Source organism: Jaculus jaculus, chromosome 18 (assembly GCF_020740685.1).
Source record: "Jaculus jaculus isolate mJacJac1 chromosome 18, mJacJac1.mat.Y.cur, whole genome shotgun sequence".
Taxonomy (NCBI): Eukaryota; Metazoa; Chordata; class Mammalia; order Rodentia; family Dipodidae; genus Jaculus; species Jaculus jaculus.
Window position 1 is genome coordinate 58,061,547 of NC_059119.1, and position 16,432 is coordinate 58,077,978.

At 46.2% G+C, this 16,432-nt stretch overlaps 1 pseudogene; it reads right to left on the bottom strand.

The window, feature by feature from the left end:
- Positions 1-16,432, bottom strand: part of LOC101607254 — an 89,719-nt pseudogene that overhangs the window by 48,371 nt on the left and 24,916 nt on the right.

A 16,432-nucleotide genomic window follows, 5' to 3' on the forward strand; every position in this document is an offset into this window, starting at 1 on the left:
GAGTGCATTTGCAGTGGCTGGAGGACCTGGCATGCCCATTCTCTCATTCTCTCTCTCCAAATAAATAAATAAAATGTTTTTTTTTTAAGTCTAATGTAGCTGGGCGTGGTGGGGCACATCTTTAATCCCAGTTCTCCGGAGGCAGAGGTAGAAGGATCACCGTGAGATCGAGGCCACCCTGAGACTACATCATTAATTCCAGGTTAGCCTGGGCCAGAGTGAGACCCTACCTCAAAAAACAAAACAGACAAAAAAATTAGTCTAAAGCTTATGATGGGGAAAGTCACAGGCCCTAAAAGGGAAGCTATTATTTATTTAAATACATGCTGTATGTTTTTATTTTTATTTATTTATTTATTAGAGAGAGAGAGAGGGAGAAATAAAGATAGAGAGAGAAATGGGTACACAAGGTCCTCTAACCACTGCAAACAAACTCCAGATGCATGCGCCACCATGTATATCTGACTTACGTGGGTTCTGGGTTGTTGAATCTAGATCCTTAGGTTTTACAGGCAATGTTTTAAACAGTAAGCCATCTCTCCAACCCAATTCTATATATATTTTTAAATTTTATTTATTTATTGATTTGAGAGACAGAGAGAGAAGGGGAGAGAGAAAATGGGCATGCCAGGGCATACAACCACTGCAAACAAACTCCAGATACTTGCACCACCTTGTGCTTCTGGCTTACATGGGTCATGGGGAATCAAACCTGGGTCCTTTGGCTTTGCAGGCAAGCGCTTTAACCCGTAAGCCATCTCTCCAGCCCCCCATTCTATATATTTTTAATGTAATATTTGTGATTTATATGCAATTCCCTAGATCAGTGATTTTCAATATTCTAAAAATATTTGGTTTTGAAGTTTATTATTACAGTATTATAGTATGGACACAATGCATGTTGGTCATAATCCCATAATCTGGTCCTAAACCTTCTTTCCCCTACCACTGAAGACCCTCCCCAGTGGGTTACTGGTATTCACTGTGGGGTCATGAATGTATCAGTCAGCCTCTGTGGGTGGGGACAATGTCTCAGGATACATCTTGTCACTGTGTGGCTCTCACAGTCTTTCTGCCCTAATGTCCCCTGAGCCTTGGCAGACATGTTATGAGTCTCTTCAGTGTTAAGCTCTCTGTGTCCTCTGAATTTCTGCCTTGATGAGTTTTGAGTTTCCTCAGTGTCTACCACCATCCCACTGGGGGAGGTTGTCAGGCCAGCAGCGAGAGCAGCACACATGTTTAAATCGGCACTTTCTCTGTGGCATCTCTCGGGCCCTGGTAGATGTGGTAGAGATGACTCGTCTCATTCTAGACAGTCGGTTATCTTTTCTTGTTGTGTGGAGAGATCTTGGTTCTCCCTGGTATTCACTGTCATCTGTAAGAAGCAGATTTTCAAGACTGAGAGTAGCATGGATCAAAGGGGATAAGTATGGTGTTTTCAAAGACTTTCTGATGGGCATACCCTCTCTCTAAGAAGACTTTTCTATTATGGTGTTTTGAGACAAGGTCTCGTATAGCCTAAGCTGGCCTTGAACTCTTGGGTGCTTGTTTCTACCTTTCCAGTGCTGGGATCATAGGTGTGCCGTACCAAAACCAGCTCCTAAGTGTGAATCAAGTGTCCCCTATAAACTCACGTGTTCTGATTGCTTGATCTCCAGCTGGTGACAATTCAGAAGGCGGAGGTTTGCTGGAGGAGGTGTGTTGTTGGGGGTGGGCTTAGGGGTGTTATAGCCAGCTCCTTGCTGCTAGAATTCAGCTCACTCTCCTGCTGCTGCTGCCCATCTGCGGTGGCAGAGGTGAAATCCAGCCCCTGCTCATGCCAAGCTTTCCCCTGCCATCCTGAAGCTTCCCCTCCAGACTGTAAACCAAAACAAAAACTTTCCTCCCATCAGCTGCTTTTGGTCATCCCAGCAATAAGAAAGAAACTATAATAAGAGAGGGAGAGGAAGGATGCAAAACTATAAAGATGGGGCTGGAGAGATGGCTTAGTGGTGAACACACTTGCCTGCAAAGCTGAAGGACCCAGGTTTGATTACCCAGGAGGTGGTCTGTGTGTCTGGAGTTTGTTTGCAGCAGCTGGAGGCCCTGGCATGTGAATTCTCTCTCTCTCTCAAATAAATAAATAAAAATATTAAAAATCAGAAACAAAAACTATAAAGATGCTGTGAATAAGTACTATGGAAACCTGCTTCTTTATAGCTAATTAAAAGATATAATTTTGTTAGATTTTTGTTCTTTTGATTTTTCGAGGTAGGGTCTCACGATAGCCCAGGCTGACCTGGAATTCACTCTGTAGTCTCAGGGTGACCTCAAACTCACAGCGATCCTCCTACCTCTGCCTTCCAAGTGCTGGGATTAAAGACTTGTGCCACCACACCTGGCAAAAGATATCATTTTCTTTTAAAAAGGAGTGTGTGTGAGAGAGTTTTGGTGGAGGTTCCTGCTAGGGTAATGAAAGCTTTACCCTGAAGGTAAATCCCGTTCCCCTCGCCGCCCACCCACAGTGAGCTGTTGGTCAGGGAGGCCTATAAGACCCCTAAATAACAATACAGACCATGACCAAAGATCTTGCTAGCCCACCAGGACCAGAAGTGTCTGTTGATGACGACACCACACACATCGCCTGGCGCTGAAAAGTCAAAGTGCAGTGAGGTGGAGGCCATCTCCGGGTCAGCCAGCTGTCACAGTGCTGGCAAGCGCATGTGGCACTTTGTGCATGTGGCTTTATGTGGATCCTGGGGGGCTAAGCCAGGGCCATCTGGCTTTCTGAATAAGCACCTTTAACTGCTTAGTCGTCTCCCCAGCCCCTAAGTCTAGAGTGTTATTTATAGTCGGCCAGACCAAGACAAAGAAAGGGAAAGGCAGTGGCACTAAGACATTAAGAATAAGGTGGATGGGCTGGAGAGATGGCTTAGTGGTTAAGTGCTTGCCTGTGAAGCCTAAGGACCCCGGTTCGAGGCTCAATTCCCCAGGTCCCATGTTAGCCAGATGCACAAGGGGGCGCACGCGTCTGGAGTTCGTTTGCAGAGGCTGGAAGCCCTGGCGCGCCCATTCTCTCTCTCTCCCTCTATCTGTCTTTCTCCCTGTGTCTGTCGCTCTCAAATAAATAAATAAATAAAAATGAACAAAAAATATTAAAAAAAAGAATAAGGTGGATTCCAGCAACTCAGGAGGCAGAGATGGGAAGATCACCATGAGTTCGAGGCCGCCCTGAGACTCCATAGTGAATTCCAGGTCAGCCTGGGCTAGAGCAAGACCCTACCTCAAAAAACGAACAAAAAAACAAAAACAAAAACAAAAAACACACACAGAAAACAAACAAACAGAAAAGAATAATGTGGAAGCAGAATTTTGGGGTCCAACCACACCTCTACCTCCTGTTCACTGTATGACTTTGGGAAAGTCTACCCAGTACATCCCCTACATACACACACACACACACACACACACACACACACACGCACGCACACACGCACGCACACACACATACCCTTACATCTGCTGAGGATATTTCCAGTAAACTGGCACTGTTCACTTTGTAAGATTGTTAGGTTACTCGCTCTGGTCACTGTAGTTGTTATCTGCATCCGCTCAGGCCAGCGTGGATCTCAGGAGCAACATCTGCTTGGCCTAAAATGAACTTAGACTAAGCTTTCCAAGTTACTGTGGCCCAAGCAGGTTCGCAGCGTATCTAGAACATTCTAGTAGATCAGGCATGGTCTCTGCATTGAGGAACATGGCAGAGAGTGCCGGCTGCTCACCTCGTGTTCCCTTTCTTTAGTAATAGAGCCCCGATTTTGTTCAATGTGGAACTTCAAGAGGATTTCCACAGTGAGGCGACTCAGCCTGTCTTTCCCCCTTTCCCTTCCTGTACACAGAGAAGCTGAACTCCATTGTGTGTGTGTGTGTGTGTGTGTAAAGGTATGGCTGCATTTTTGCAGTGTGTTCCCTTGGTGTGCTCGTGAAGAGATAGCATCGATCACATCATGTGAACCCTACCTGCCTGACCTCATTTAAACTCACTGACCTCCCAAAGGCCCATCTCCAAATACCATCTCACCGAGGGCTGGAGCCTTAGCACATGAGCCTGCCAGGAACCCACAAACATCCAGCACATGACACTGGTTTATTTATTTTTTTAATTCTTTTTCTTTATTTTTATTTATTTGAGAGCAACAGGCAGAGAGAGAATGGGAGCACCAGGGCCTTCAGCCACTGCAAACGAACTCCAGACGCGTGCGCCCCCCTGTGCATCTGGCTAACGTGGGTCCTGGGGAATCGAGCCTAGAACCGGGGTCCTCAGGCTTCACAGGCAAGCGCTTAACCGCTAAGCCATCTCTCCAGCCCCATGCTGGTTTATTAAAATGTGAGGGGCAGATGCATGGTGGCTCACATCTTTAATCCCTGCTCTCGGGAAGCAAAGGTAGGAGGATCACCATGAGTTCAAGGCCATCCTGAGACTCCATAGTGAATTCCAGGTCAGCCTGTGCTACAGCGAGACCCTACCTTAAAAAAAAAAGCGAGAGGCAGACATTGCTACTTGATGTGTCATCTAATACAGTTTGCACATATTCCCTTCTATGATAAATCCGATGGTGTTCAGGATGGGAACGCACCCAGGTGAAAGACAAATACGCAGACAAGCCTCGCTTGTGATCAGAGATGGCCATGCGCATAGTTAGGCCCAGTGAGATCTAAAAGGGAGGCTATTGGGTGGGGTTTCCAGAAAAGCTTGTTTTCCAACTTCAAAAGGACTAATTCAGCTGGCATATGCTTTTTTTCTTTCTTTCTTTCTTTGAACTTTTCCCCTTGTGCCTGGAACGCAGAGACGGAGCCTGGGAAGACAAGCACGCATTTTATAAAATGAGGTCAGGCACCGCAGGACGTGACGTTGGGAAGCGCTGGAGTCTCTGATGACTTCTGCAACCTTCCCACCGGCTCTTGAGATCTTCTACCCTGGCTTCTCGCGACTTAAGGAAACAGCCCATCCCACTAAGCTGCCATGGCTTTGGGTTCCTGGCATCACTCAGCAGAATCTAAGCCAAAATGAGGATAGGTCATTAACATTTCTTGTAATAATTTAATCATTGCTTTTCTTTTCTTTTTTTTGTTTTTTTTTGTTTTTTTGAGTAGGGTCTCACTTTGGTCCAGGCTGACCTGGAATTGACTCTGTCATCTCAGGGTGGCCTCGAACCCACAGAGATCCTCCTACCTCTGCCTCCCGAGTGCTGGGATTAAAGGCGTGTGCCACCACGCCCAGCTAATAATTGCTTTTCTAAGATGAAATTTCCTTGTGTTTGTAACTACTTTGTCTCTCGACTCTAAGGACGAACCCAGGTCCTAAGTACGCTAGGAAAGCGTTCTACTGCTCTGAGCTATGATACCCCAGTCCCACCAAATTTTGTACTTTTCGGCTCTACTTTGGGGTGGTATATATTCGTTCTTAAAATTTTATTTATGTATTTTGGTTTTTCAAGGTAGGGTTTCGCTCTAGCCCAGTCTAACTGGGAATTTACTCTATAATCTCAGGGTAGCCTTGAACTCATGACGACCCTCCTACCTCTGCCTCCCGAGTGCTGGGATTTAAGGCGTGCGCCACCACGCCCGGCTGTTCTTAATATTTTATTAATAAGTATGTCTTTTCCATTGCACAATTTTTAAAAATTTCTTTGAAATTTTTCTTGCCATTGTTTGGTATACGCTCTCCTTTTTTTTAAAACTTCCTCATACAAGAGGGTTGAAGTTTTGATTGTTATTGTTCAGGGCTAAACATAGAAATGTTCATTGTTTAATCACCTATTATTGCTGGAAAAAAAAAAAAACTTACCACACATACTTAAATACAAGCTATGACAAGCAAAAGACAACACTGAAAAAAGATGAGGAAGCACAAAAATGAAAACAAAATATAAAGCCAGGAAATGACTAAACAAAATACTAAGTGAATGTACGAAAAAATTCTTGAGCTAAGAACAAAACCCCTCAGTTCAGAAGGAAACAAAATCTGTCAGTAAATCACTTATGAGGAATACCCATGTGCTAGTGTTTTGTCGTTTTTTTTTTTTTTTTTTTTTTTTTTTTAGGACAAACTCAAAAAATCGGAGTTTTCTTATTTTGTTCTACTTGCAGTATGGAGAACGTTATGATGCTGTGTCATGACTGAAAACAAGAGTCCATTCTTCTCGGCTGTTCCCCTCTCCGGAGGTCTGGACCTCCAGCTCGCCGCTCTCATAGGCCTTCCTCCGGCTCAGCTCCGGTGGGGAGAGGGGCTGGTATCCCCATGTGGATGCTCTCTACCCCCTCCTGCCCTTCCTCCACTTTCCTCCTCTTAATCTAATAAAGCAGACCTTAAACCGCACACACACACACACACACACACACACACACACACACACACACACACGCACACGCAAGTCTGTACAAAGAAAATGGTGAATCTGGGATTTTGTTTAAAGTTTCAGGGTGGGAGATGTGCGTGATGAGAATAAAAATGACGCAAAATCGGCCACTGTTTACCACTGCTGAAACTTGGGGGTAGGTACTGGCAGGTTCATTATAGTCTTTGATTGGCTTTAAAATGTGTTTTCAATTTTTCTTTTTCCCCGTACTATTTTTAAAAGCAGCATTTCAGAAAAACAAGTTCAGTTTGGATTCTCATGAAAAACTTGAAATATCTGGTCACAGATATTTGCTACGGGCAACCACAGACCTCGCTTGCCCAGGTTACTCTGTTTCGTTTTTGAAAGTAATTTACTTTTTATTTGAGAGATAGGGAGGCAGGGGGAGAGGTGGGGGGAGAGAATGGGCGCGCCAGGGCCTCCAGCCACTGCAAATGAACTCCAGATGCGTGCACCACCTTGAACACCTGGTTTACATGGGTAATGGAGAATTGAACTTGGGCCCTTAGGTTTTTGCAGGCAAGTGCCCTAGCCACTAAACCATCTCTCTAGCCGTACTCTGTTTTTTATAAAGTTATTTTTTATTATCCAGAGAAAGGGGGGGGCTAGAGAATGAGAAGGGGTGCACCAGGGCCTCCAGGCACTGCAGGCGAGTTCCAGGTGCCACCTTGTGCATCTGGGTTTGTTGGGTGCTGAGGAATTGAACTGGAGCTGGCAGGCTTTGCAAGCAAGTGCCTTTAACCACTGAGCCATCATCTCTCCAGCCCCTGCATTTACTTTTTTTTTTTTTAAGTCTAGCTATCCTTCGTTGTATGGACAAACTTGACCATCTCTATTCTTTAAATGTTTTTTTTTTTTTTTAATTTTATTTATTTGAGAGAGAAAGAGGGAGAGAGAGAGAGAATGGGCACTCCAGGGCCTCCAGCTAGCCACTGCAAATGAACTCCAGACGTGTGCACCCCCTTTAGCAGCTGGCTTACATGGGTCCTGGGGAATTGAACTTGGATCCTTTGGCTTTGCAGGCAAATGCCTTAACCACTAAGCCATCCCTCCAGGCCCTGCATTCACTTTTTTTTTATAATTTTTTTTTTTTATTTATTTTATTTGAGAGCGACAGACACAGAGAGAAAGACAGATAGAGGGAGAGAGAGAATGGGCGCGCCAGGGCTTCCAGCCTCTGCAAACGAACTCCAGACGCGTGCGCCCCCTTGTGCATCTGGCTAACGTGGGACCTGGGGAGCCTCGAACTGGGGTCCTTACGCTTCACAGGCAAGCGATTAACCGCTAAGCCATCTCTCCAGCCCTCCCTGCATTCACTTTTAACCTGGCCAACGTCCTGTGGGTACACCTCCTTGGCCCTTTTCTTCCCTTTTTCACCCAGCAGTCCGCCATGGTCAAGTGGTCCAGCTTGAGGGGCGGCTTGCTCTTCTGTATGTTTTCATAGCTTCTCTTCTGGATCTTTTTCTGTGCCATGAATCCTTTTTGGTTCTCCAGGAGGTCAGGCTTTTGAAATTCAAATGGCAGAAAGAGGCACTTCTCCATCCCTGCTTCATCATATTGCTTCCCTGGAGGCAGCAAAAAAAACATGCTGACACTTTAGCCTGAAGCTGATAGAAGGAAATAGGAGAAAAACCGAGGAGGGTGTGGATTCGATGTGGGTATGGGTCACACTGTCAGACTGGCAAATATTTAAAGGCTGGAGATCAAACACCGCCAAAGGTGAAGGGAAGCAGAAGCTGTCTGAGACTGTCACCTGGTTTAACCTTTCTGGGAAGCAGTGTGCATGTGCTAAGTGATGCCACAGGCAGGTCTAACCCAGCCATGGCTCTCTCCTGAATGCTTTCCTTAAGAAACCTGCCCTGGATTGGAGAGATGGCTTAGCGGTTAAGCGCTTGCCTGTGAAGCCTAAGGACCCCGGTTCAAGGCTCGGTTCCCCAGGTCCCACGTTAGCCAGATGCACAAGGGGGTGCACGCGTCTGGAGTTCGTTTGCAGAGGCTGGAAGCCCCGGCGCGCCCATTCTCTCTCTCTCCCTCTATCTGTCTTTCTGTGTCTGTCGCTCTCAAATAAAAAAATAATAAAAAAATAAAAAATAAAAGAAACCTGCCCAGACCCCAACAATATGTGTACAACTATGTCCAGCGCAGAGTTGTTTGTAAAATGTTGAAGTTGGAAACATCTGGAAACTTATTAGAAGAAAAGTCACTAGAGGACTGGAGAGATGGCTTAATGATTAAGGTATTTGCCTACAAAACCAAAAGACCCAGGTTCGATTCTCCAGGACCCACATAAGCCAAATGCACAGAGTGGCACATGAGTCTTGAGTTCCTTTGCAGGGGTTGAAGACCTGCTGTTTCTGTTCTCTCTATGTATCTGTTGTTGTTTTTCCTTCACTCTCTTTCAAATAAATAAAAAATAAAATATATTTTTTTAAAGAAAAGTCAATAGAGGGCTAGAGAGATGGCTTAGCGGTTAAGGTACTTGCCTGCAAAGCCTAAGGACCTAGGTTTGATCCCCCAACACCCACATAAGCCACATGCATAAAGTGGTGCATGTGTCCGGAGTTCATTTGCAGTGGCTAAAGGCCCTGGTGTGTCCATTCTCTCTATATCTTCCTCTCTCTCAAATAATAAATAAAATATATTAAAACAAAGTTAATAGAGAAAATGTTATATGCATAAGTACCATTCAGCAGACAAAAAGTGTATTCTGGTGGACTTCTACTTACATCAATTTAGAGCAATCTCAGAGCATACACTGGGGAAAGGTAAGACCCAGTGAGCAACATATACCGAAAGGTTATTTATGCACTTATAAAAATGCACCCCTTGTATGTGCTATATTACATATGTCAATTATATATTATGTATGCTATATGTTATTATAATACTATAATAATTTTTAGCCTAGATGTCAATAGGAATATATATTGGGAGTGTCCAGAAATCATAGGAGTGAGATGGTAGTTAGAGAAGGAATATGAGATTGAGGCTGGAGTGAAGAGATAAATAATAATAATAATAATAAAGCAAGGGCTGGAGAGATGGTTTAGCAGTTAAGGCACATGTCTGTGAAGCCTGGGGATCCAGGTTCAATTCTCCAGGTCCCACATAAGCCAGATGCACAAGGTGGCACACACATCTGGAGTTCGTTTGCAGTGGCTAGAGGCCCTGGCATGCCCATTCTCTCTCTCTCTTTAACTCTCTCTCTCTTCATCTCTCTCTGTCTCTAATAAATAAATAAAAATAAATCTTAAAAAAATAAATCTTGGGCTGAGAAAATGGCTTATTGGTTAAGGTGTTTGCCTGGGAAGCCTAAGGACCTCAGTTCAATTCCCTAGGACCCACATAAGCCAGATGCACAAGGTGGTGCATGTGTCTGGAGTTCATTTGCAGTGGCTGGAGGCCCTGGCATGCCCACTCTCTCTTTCTTTCTGCCTCTTCCTCTCCCTCTCAAATAAATAAGGAAATAAAATATAAAAAAATAAATCAAAAAAAAAAAAAGCAAGTTAGCCAGCTCTGCCTACATCAATAAGGGTGTTGTGTTTTAAGCACACGAGGGAGACTAATCCCCTCTGAGCACGTGTAGGCTCAGCAAGCAGAAAGCTAAACCGAAACAAAACCCAAGTTAATATTTAATACACATGGAAAGAGGAGAAAACTCCAGCCAGAGCCTGTGATTATGCCCGGGGGTGGCAGAGAGGCCGTCCCTCTGTGCAAGGTTAGAAGGGCAACAGGGATGGAGGAGGAAGCAGCCTTCTGCAGCTCTAGGGGTGGTTAGAGATTCTGGAACCTTCGGTTCTCTTATTCTGCCCAGCATGGCTGGTCTGTTCCGGGTTCACCCCCTGCCATAGCCTTGACTCCCCTTAATCACAGATGGAGAAACTGGGGGCTCACAAGGTGTTCCCACAGAGATCGTCCCCATGAGGTGGTTTCAACTTGTTAGGAGCCTGAATCTCCTTGTGGCGGTTTGAGTCAGGTGTCCCGCATAAACTCAGGTGTTCTGAAGGCCAGGTCCCCAGCTGATGTAAATTTGAAAATCAAAGCCTCCTGAAAGCCAAGTGTTGTTGGGGGCGGGCTTATGGGTGTTCTATCCAGCTTCCCCTTGCCAGTGTTTGGCACACTGTTGCTATTGTCCACCCGATGTTGGCCAGGAGGTGATGTCCACCCTCTGCTCATGTCATTCTTTTCCCCTGCCATCACGGAGCTTCCCCTCAAGTCTGGAAGCCAAAACAAGCCCCTTGCCCCCCCATAAGCTGCTCTTGGTCGGGTGCTTTCTGCCAGCAACGTGAACCTGACTGCAACGCTCCTGCAGCGCAGGCAGGAAACCCTGGGGACGAACACTTCAGCCCCTTTGTCGACTGCCCCCGGTGCCCCGGCCATCTCTCAACTAGCACGTCACACAACCGGTGCTCTGACTGTCCCTTTTTTTTTTTTTTTTTTTTTTTGAGGCAGGGTCTTGCTCTATCCCAGGCTGACCTGGAACTCGCTCTGTAGTTTCAGGGTGGCCTCGAACTCACGGCGATCCTCCTACGTCTGCCTCCCGAGTGCTGGGATTAAAGGCGTGCGACACCACTCCCGACCACTGTCCCATTATTTTTAAGCTGACAGCAGAAGCCCCACTCTCGGAATGAGAAGGACAGGTGATGAATCCACTCTCCTCCCTTTCAACATAATCCAAACATGCCAGCCACTGAGTTGGACGTTGTTGCCACCCGCCCTCAAGGTTACTCAGGTGAGAGGAAGGAGTGTGTGTAGGAGGGCAGCAGAGACTGGTCAGGGTGCAGAGGTGGGTGGTGACATTGCAGAGAATGGCATCAGAGGTGCTCTAGGAGCTAAGTCCTGGCTCCTCTCCAAAGCCTGCCTTAGCCTCTTTACTCCCCCTCTCCCGAAAACGTGGAGCACCGTGTATTTACAATGGCATATTTCCTTCAGTCCTGCTCTTTGGACCTAGGTTAAATTCTTGCATTCAAGCCCGTCCTGAGCCCCAGATCCAGACAGGTGAATAACAGCAGCCCCTGAGCCGCGGGCTGTTCCAGCCCACCTGCTGCACCTGCTTTCTGCAGGATCGTTCCAGTCTTGTTGATTTCACCGGTCCTCCAGACTCCGCCCTAAACACTCTGGCAAAAGCCTGTGTTTCTGGCAAGAAGACCTCACTTCCTTATCCCAATGTGGAGAGGGGACCACGGAGCTGGAGCTTCTGTTACCGATGCCTTGAGCCCACCATGGGGGTCTCCAGTCATGGAGAATAGGCTTGGGCACCTGGGTACTTTTTGAAGCCTGACTCTTCACCTCTTTTGTTAAGTTGGTGTGGTGGTTTGATTCAGATGTTTCCCATCAACTCAGGTGTTCTGAATGCTAGGTTCCCAGCTGATGGAAATTTGGGAATTAACGCCTCCAGGAGGCAGTGTATTTTGGGGGGCGGGCTTATGGGTATTATAGCCAGTTTTCTCTTGCCAGTGTTGGGCATACTCTCTTGTTCCTGCTGTCCACCTAATGTTGGTCAGGAGGTGATGTCCACCCTCTGCTCATGCCATTGTTTTCCACTGCCATCATGAAGCTTCCCCTTGAGTCTATAAGCTAAAATAACCCCCCTTTTTCCCCATAAACTGCTCTTGGTCAAGTGTTTTCTGCCAGCAAGGTAAACCTGTGTCGTTTGTTGCTAGAAACCTGACATTGTGGCTTTTGGCCTTTTGGAGAGGAATGCAGAAGGATTTGAAACCTTGGCCTAAGAGATGCCTTTCAATGCTGTAAGTACAGCTTGATGGACTATTCTGGTCAGAGCTGGAAAACCTGAATGCAGTAAGAACCGTGGACTGCGAGGTTTGGCTTGTGAGGGTGAGCAAGAGCTTTGCCTGGACTGGGCTACTAGCAGTTTGTGTGAGAAGCTTGCTGTTATGCCCTTGTCTTGAGAAGTTGTGCAGGGTTGCTTTGCAGAGAAATGAACTGGTATGAGCAGAGGGATATGGCACAGAAAAATATGAAATCTTTGGGCCAAAACTGCTGCCTATTCAGATACAATTGTATGAGAGATTACAACCATTGAGATTGGGCCAGCTGACTGCATTGGGACAACAGAAAGAATGCAGTCTTTTGAAGGGGCCTGAATGCTCAAGGAGCGTCCTGTTCTTCAGTCTGCTTTATTGTCTCCTGGATTAGCAATTGGCAGCCCACCTGATATTATGAAGTATAACAAATGCAGAAAGAGAGGGTGATTGAGTTTGCAACACAGTCTTATGTTTTGGAAATGGCCATGGGCAGTGTGAAGCAGGTTTGCTGGATGCCTGCATGGAGATCTGATGGAGCCGTGAGGATGGACCGTGGGTTGCAGTGGAGACCCAGTGGAGATGCCGGGACCACGAGATGGCTGCTGAGGAAAGCTGCTGGGCCAGGAATAAAGCTTTCCAGAACTGTGAGTAGCCTAGCTGGAGGGGCGGAATTGGAACTCCAGAGACTTGTTGCTGGTTAGAATTATTGGACTTGGAGATTTGTCACTGACTAGAGTTATTGGACTTGGAGCTAGCAAGTTTGATGTTTGCCCTGGTTGTTTTAATGTTGTATTGGCTGAATATTTCTTTGCTATGCCCAACGTCATATTTTTCAGTGTGAGTGTTTATTCTGTGCACTTATGGTGTTTTTTTTTTAAATTTTTAGTACTATAGCTCAGTTGAAAGACTTTGGACTATAGAGATGTTTGAACATCACTGGGATTGATAAAAACTATGGTGACTTTTAAAGCTGGACTAAATGCATTGCATTTTACACCATGGATAGTTATCAGTTTATGGGGGCCGGGGCGGAATGTGGTGGTTTGATTCAGGTGTTCCCCATAAACTTAGGTGTTCTGAATGCTGGGTTCCAAGCTGATGGAGATTTGGGAATTAGTGGTTCCTGGAGGCAGTGTATTGTTCGGGTCAGGCTTATGGGTATTATAGCCAGTTTCCCCTTGCCAGTATTTGGCACACTCTCCTGTTGCTGTGGTCCATCTGATGTTGGCCAGGGGGTGATGCCCACCCTCTGCTCATGAGGAGAGAGATTAGCTGTGGGTAGTTGGGGATGGTGAAGAATTCCTCTTGGCTTGGAAGTGTTCATGCTTTTTTCTCTCTCTCCTGTTTCCACTCTCCTTTTATAAATCCTGCATAACTTACTCTTCTCACTGTCCATACTTTTCATTTCTTTGCTGAAAATGGGCAAGGACACAAGACTTGAGAGTCATGAGTCTGGGGAGTTCTCAGCCCAGAGCCCCGTCTCTCTCCTGCACTATCACGGACATCCAGCTCCATCACCCATCTGTCAAACAGCCGTGCAGAACTGGTGTCCTGCACCTTGCCTCAAAGGCCCTGATGGAACGATAAAAGGAGAGGTGGTGGGAAGAACGTGAGCCAAAGGAAGGGTAGGACTCCTTACAACGTGCTCCCCCCAGACACAAACTGGCCTGGATCTCCATGACCTCGCAGAGCCCGACGCTACCTACACAAGACCATCATAATAGGAGGAAAAGATGATGACATCAAAAATAAAAGAGAGACTGATTGAGAAGGGGAAGGGGTATGATGGAGAGTGGAGTTGCAAAGGCGAATGTGGAGGAGGGAGGAATTACTATGGTTTATTGTCTATAGTTATGGAAGCTATCAATAAAAAAAATAAAATTTTAGTGTTTTTTTTTTTTTTTTTTTTTGAGGTAGGGTCTCACTCTAGCCCAGGCTGGAATTCGCCATGTCGTCTCAGGGTGGCATTGAACTCACGGCCATCCTCCTACCTCTGCCTCCCGAGTGCTAGGATTAAAGTTGTACGCCACCACGCCCGACTAAGATGTGACAAAGAAGTCCTGCACCTCTCAGCACCATCTCGGGCTGAGCAGGGCTCGGCTCTGCAGCTGGGCTTGTCATTTCTAGCTTCTGCAGCCATTTATCCCTCCATGTCTCCTCTCTACCTCCAGGAAGACTTTTTGGAACTCTGCAGCCTCTTTAACCATCTTGCAGCCATTCTCCATCCTCTCTTCTCCTTCTTCTCCTCCTTCTTCTCTCTCTCCATGTAGGTATGTAGTGCAGTGTGTGATCCTGAGAGGTAACCTTAGTAATGAAGACTGGGATAAAAGAATCTGTGTTCGCCTCTGCCAGCTGGCAAGGGAAATATGGACCGCTTGGTAGCTTTCAGCCAATAAAACCGGCGTAGCTTGTGAATTTATTATTAGGCAGTAAAATCCGACATGGTCAGAAGACACAAGTGTGTCCGTCTGTTTCTGACATAGTGCGCTCACGACAGACGCTTGGCTGACTCAGTTTCCTGCCGGGGCGCTCTCCCCCTTCCTGTGTGCCAGCCCTAGTGCCTCCATTGCTAGGGCAACTTTGCTCCCCAGGAACATTTGACACATTGAATTGTCACAGCCAGAAGACAGATGCTAGCCTTTAGGGAGCAGCGGCCAGAGATGGTCATCTGTCACAGCCTAGCATGCTGCTGGTCACAACCAAGGCTGACCTGTCCAGTGCAAGCAGGGCTGCTCAGTGTCCTCTGTGTCACTGGATTCCTGCCGCACTGGCAATCTTGGGTTCTGGAGGATTCTTACCGTGGCAGCTCCCAGAGGCCACACAGCACTCCATGCCCAAGGTCTTAGAAATAAAACATGAAGTTGGAAGTATGAGCAGATATCACTGTTATTATCTGGTAACAGGCTGGATGCTAAGCACTTTGTGTGTGTATAAACTATTTTGTTTATTTTTATTTATTTATTTGAGAGCAACAGATAGAGAGACAAAGAGGCAGATAGAGAGAGAGAAAGAGGGAGAGAACGGGCGCACCAGAGCCTCCAGCCACTGCAAACGAACTCCAGATGTGTGTGCCACCTTGTGCATCTGGCTAACGTGGGACCTGGGGAATCAAGCCTCGAGCCGGGGTCCTTAGGCGTCACAGGCAAGCGCTTAACCACTAAGCCATCTCTCCAGCCCCACTTTGTATATTTTATCTTGCCATTCTCATAAGCCAGCTTTTGATACTATTATTGATACTATTATTATTTTTATACTATTATTACTCCTATTTTACAAATTAGGAAATGGAGGTATGAAAAGGACAAGTAACATGCCCAAGGTTACATGGCTACTAAGTGACAGCTGGCTTGCTTTTTTTTTTTTTTGAGGTAGAGTTTTACTCTGGCCCAGACTGACCTGGAATTCACTGTCTAGTCTTAGGCGGGGCTTGAACTCACAGTGATCCTCTTACCTCTGCCTCCCGAGTGCTGGAATTAAAGGTGTGCACCACCACACATGGCTTATTTTTTTTAAGTATATTTTATTTATTTACTTGAGAGAGAGAAAGAGGGGGAGGGAGAGAGAGAGAGAATGGGTTTGCAGGGCCTCCAGCCACTGCAAACGAACTCCAGATGCATATGGCCCCTTGTGCATCTGGCTTCTGTGGCTTCTGGAGAATTGAACTGGGATCCTTTGGCTTTGCAGGCTAATGCATTACAAGCGAAGCCATCTCTCCAGACCTGGCTTTCTTTCTTTTAATTTTTTTTTTTTTTTTTTTTTTTTTAGTGCTGGAGAAATGGCTTAGAGGTTAAGGCACTTTCCTGTAAAGCCTAAGGAACCAGGTTCAAGTCCCCAGGTCTTCCATAAACTAGATAGATGCACAGAGTGGCACATGTATCTAGAGTTCATTTGCAGTGGGTGGAGGCCCTGGCATGCCTATTCATTCTCTCTCTCTCTCTCTCTCTGCCTCTCCCTCTCTAAAAATAAATAAATAAATAATAAATATTTTAAAATTTATTTATTTGCAAGGAGAGAGTGAGAATGGTTCTGCAGGGTCTCTTGCTACTGCAAACAAAGTACAGATGCAAGCATCACTTGGTGCCCCTGGCTTCACGTTGGGTGCCGGGGAGCCACACCTGGGTCATGAAGCTTTGCAAGCAAGTGTCTTTAACCACTGAGCCACCTGCCCAGCCCCGCAGCTTTCTAGCTTTCCCAAGCACTGATACACACCCCCAGGCAAAATAAGGATGTTCAGTTCACAGGGTTACACACCTTGGACCCGCCTGTGTC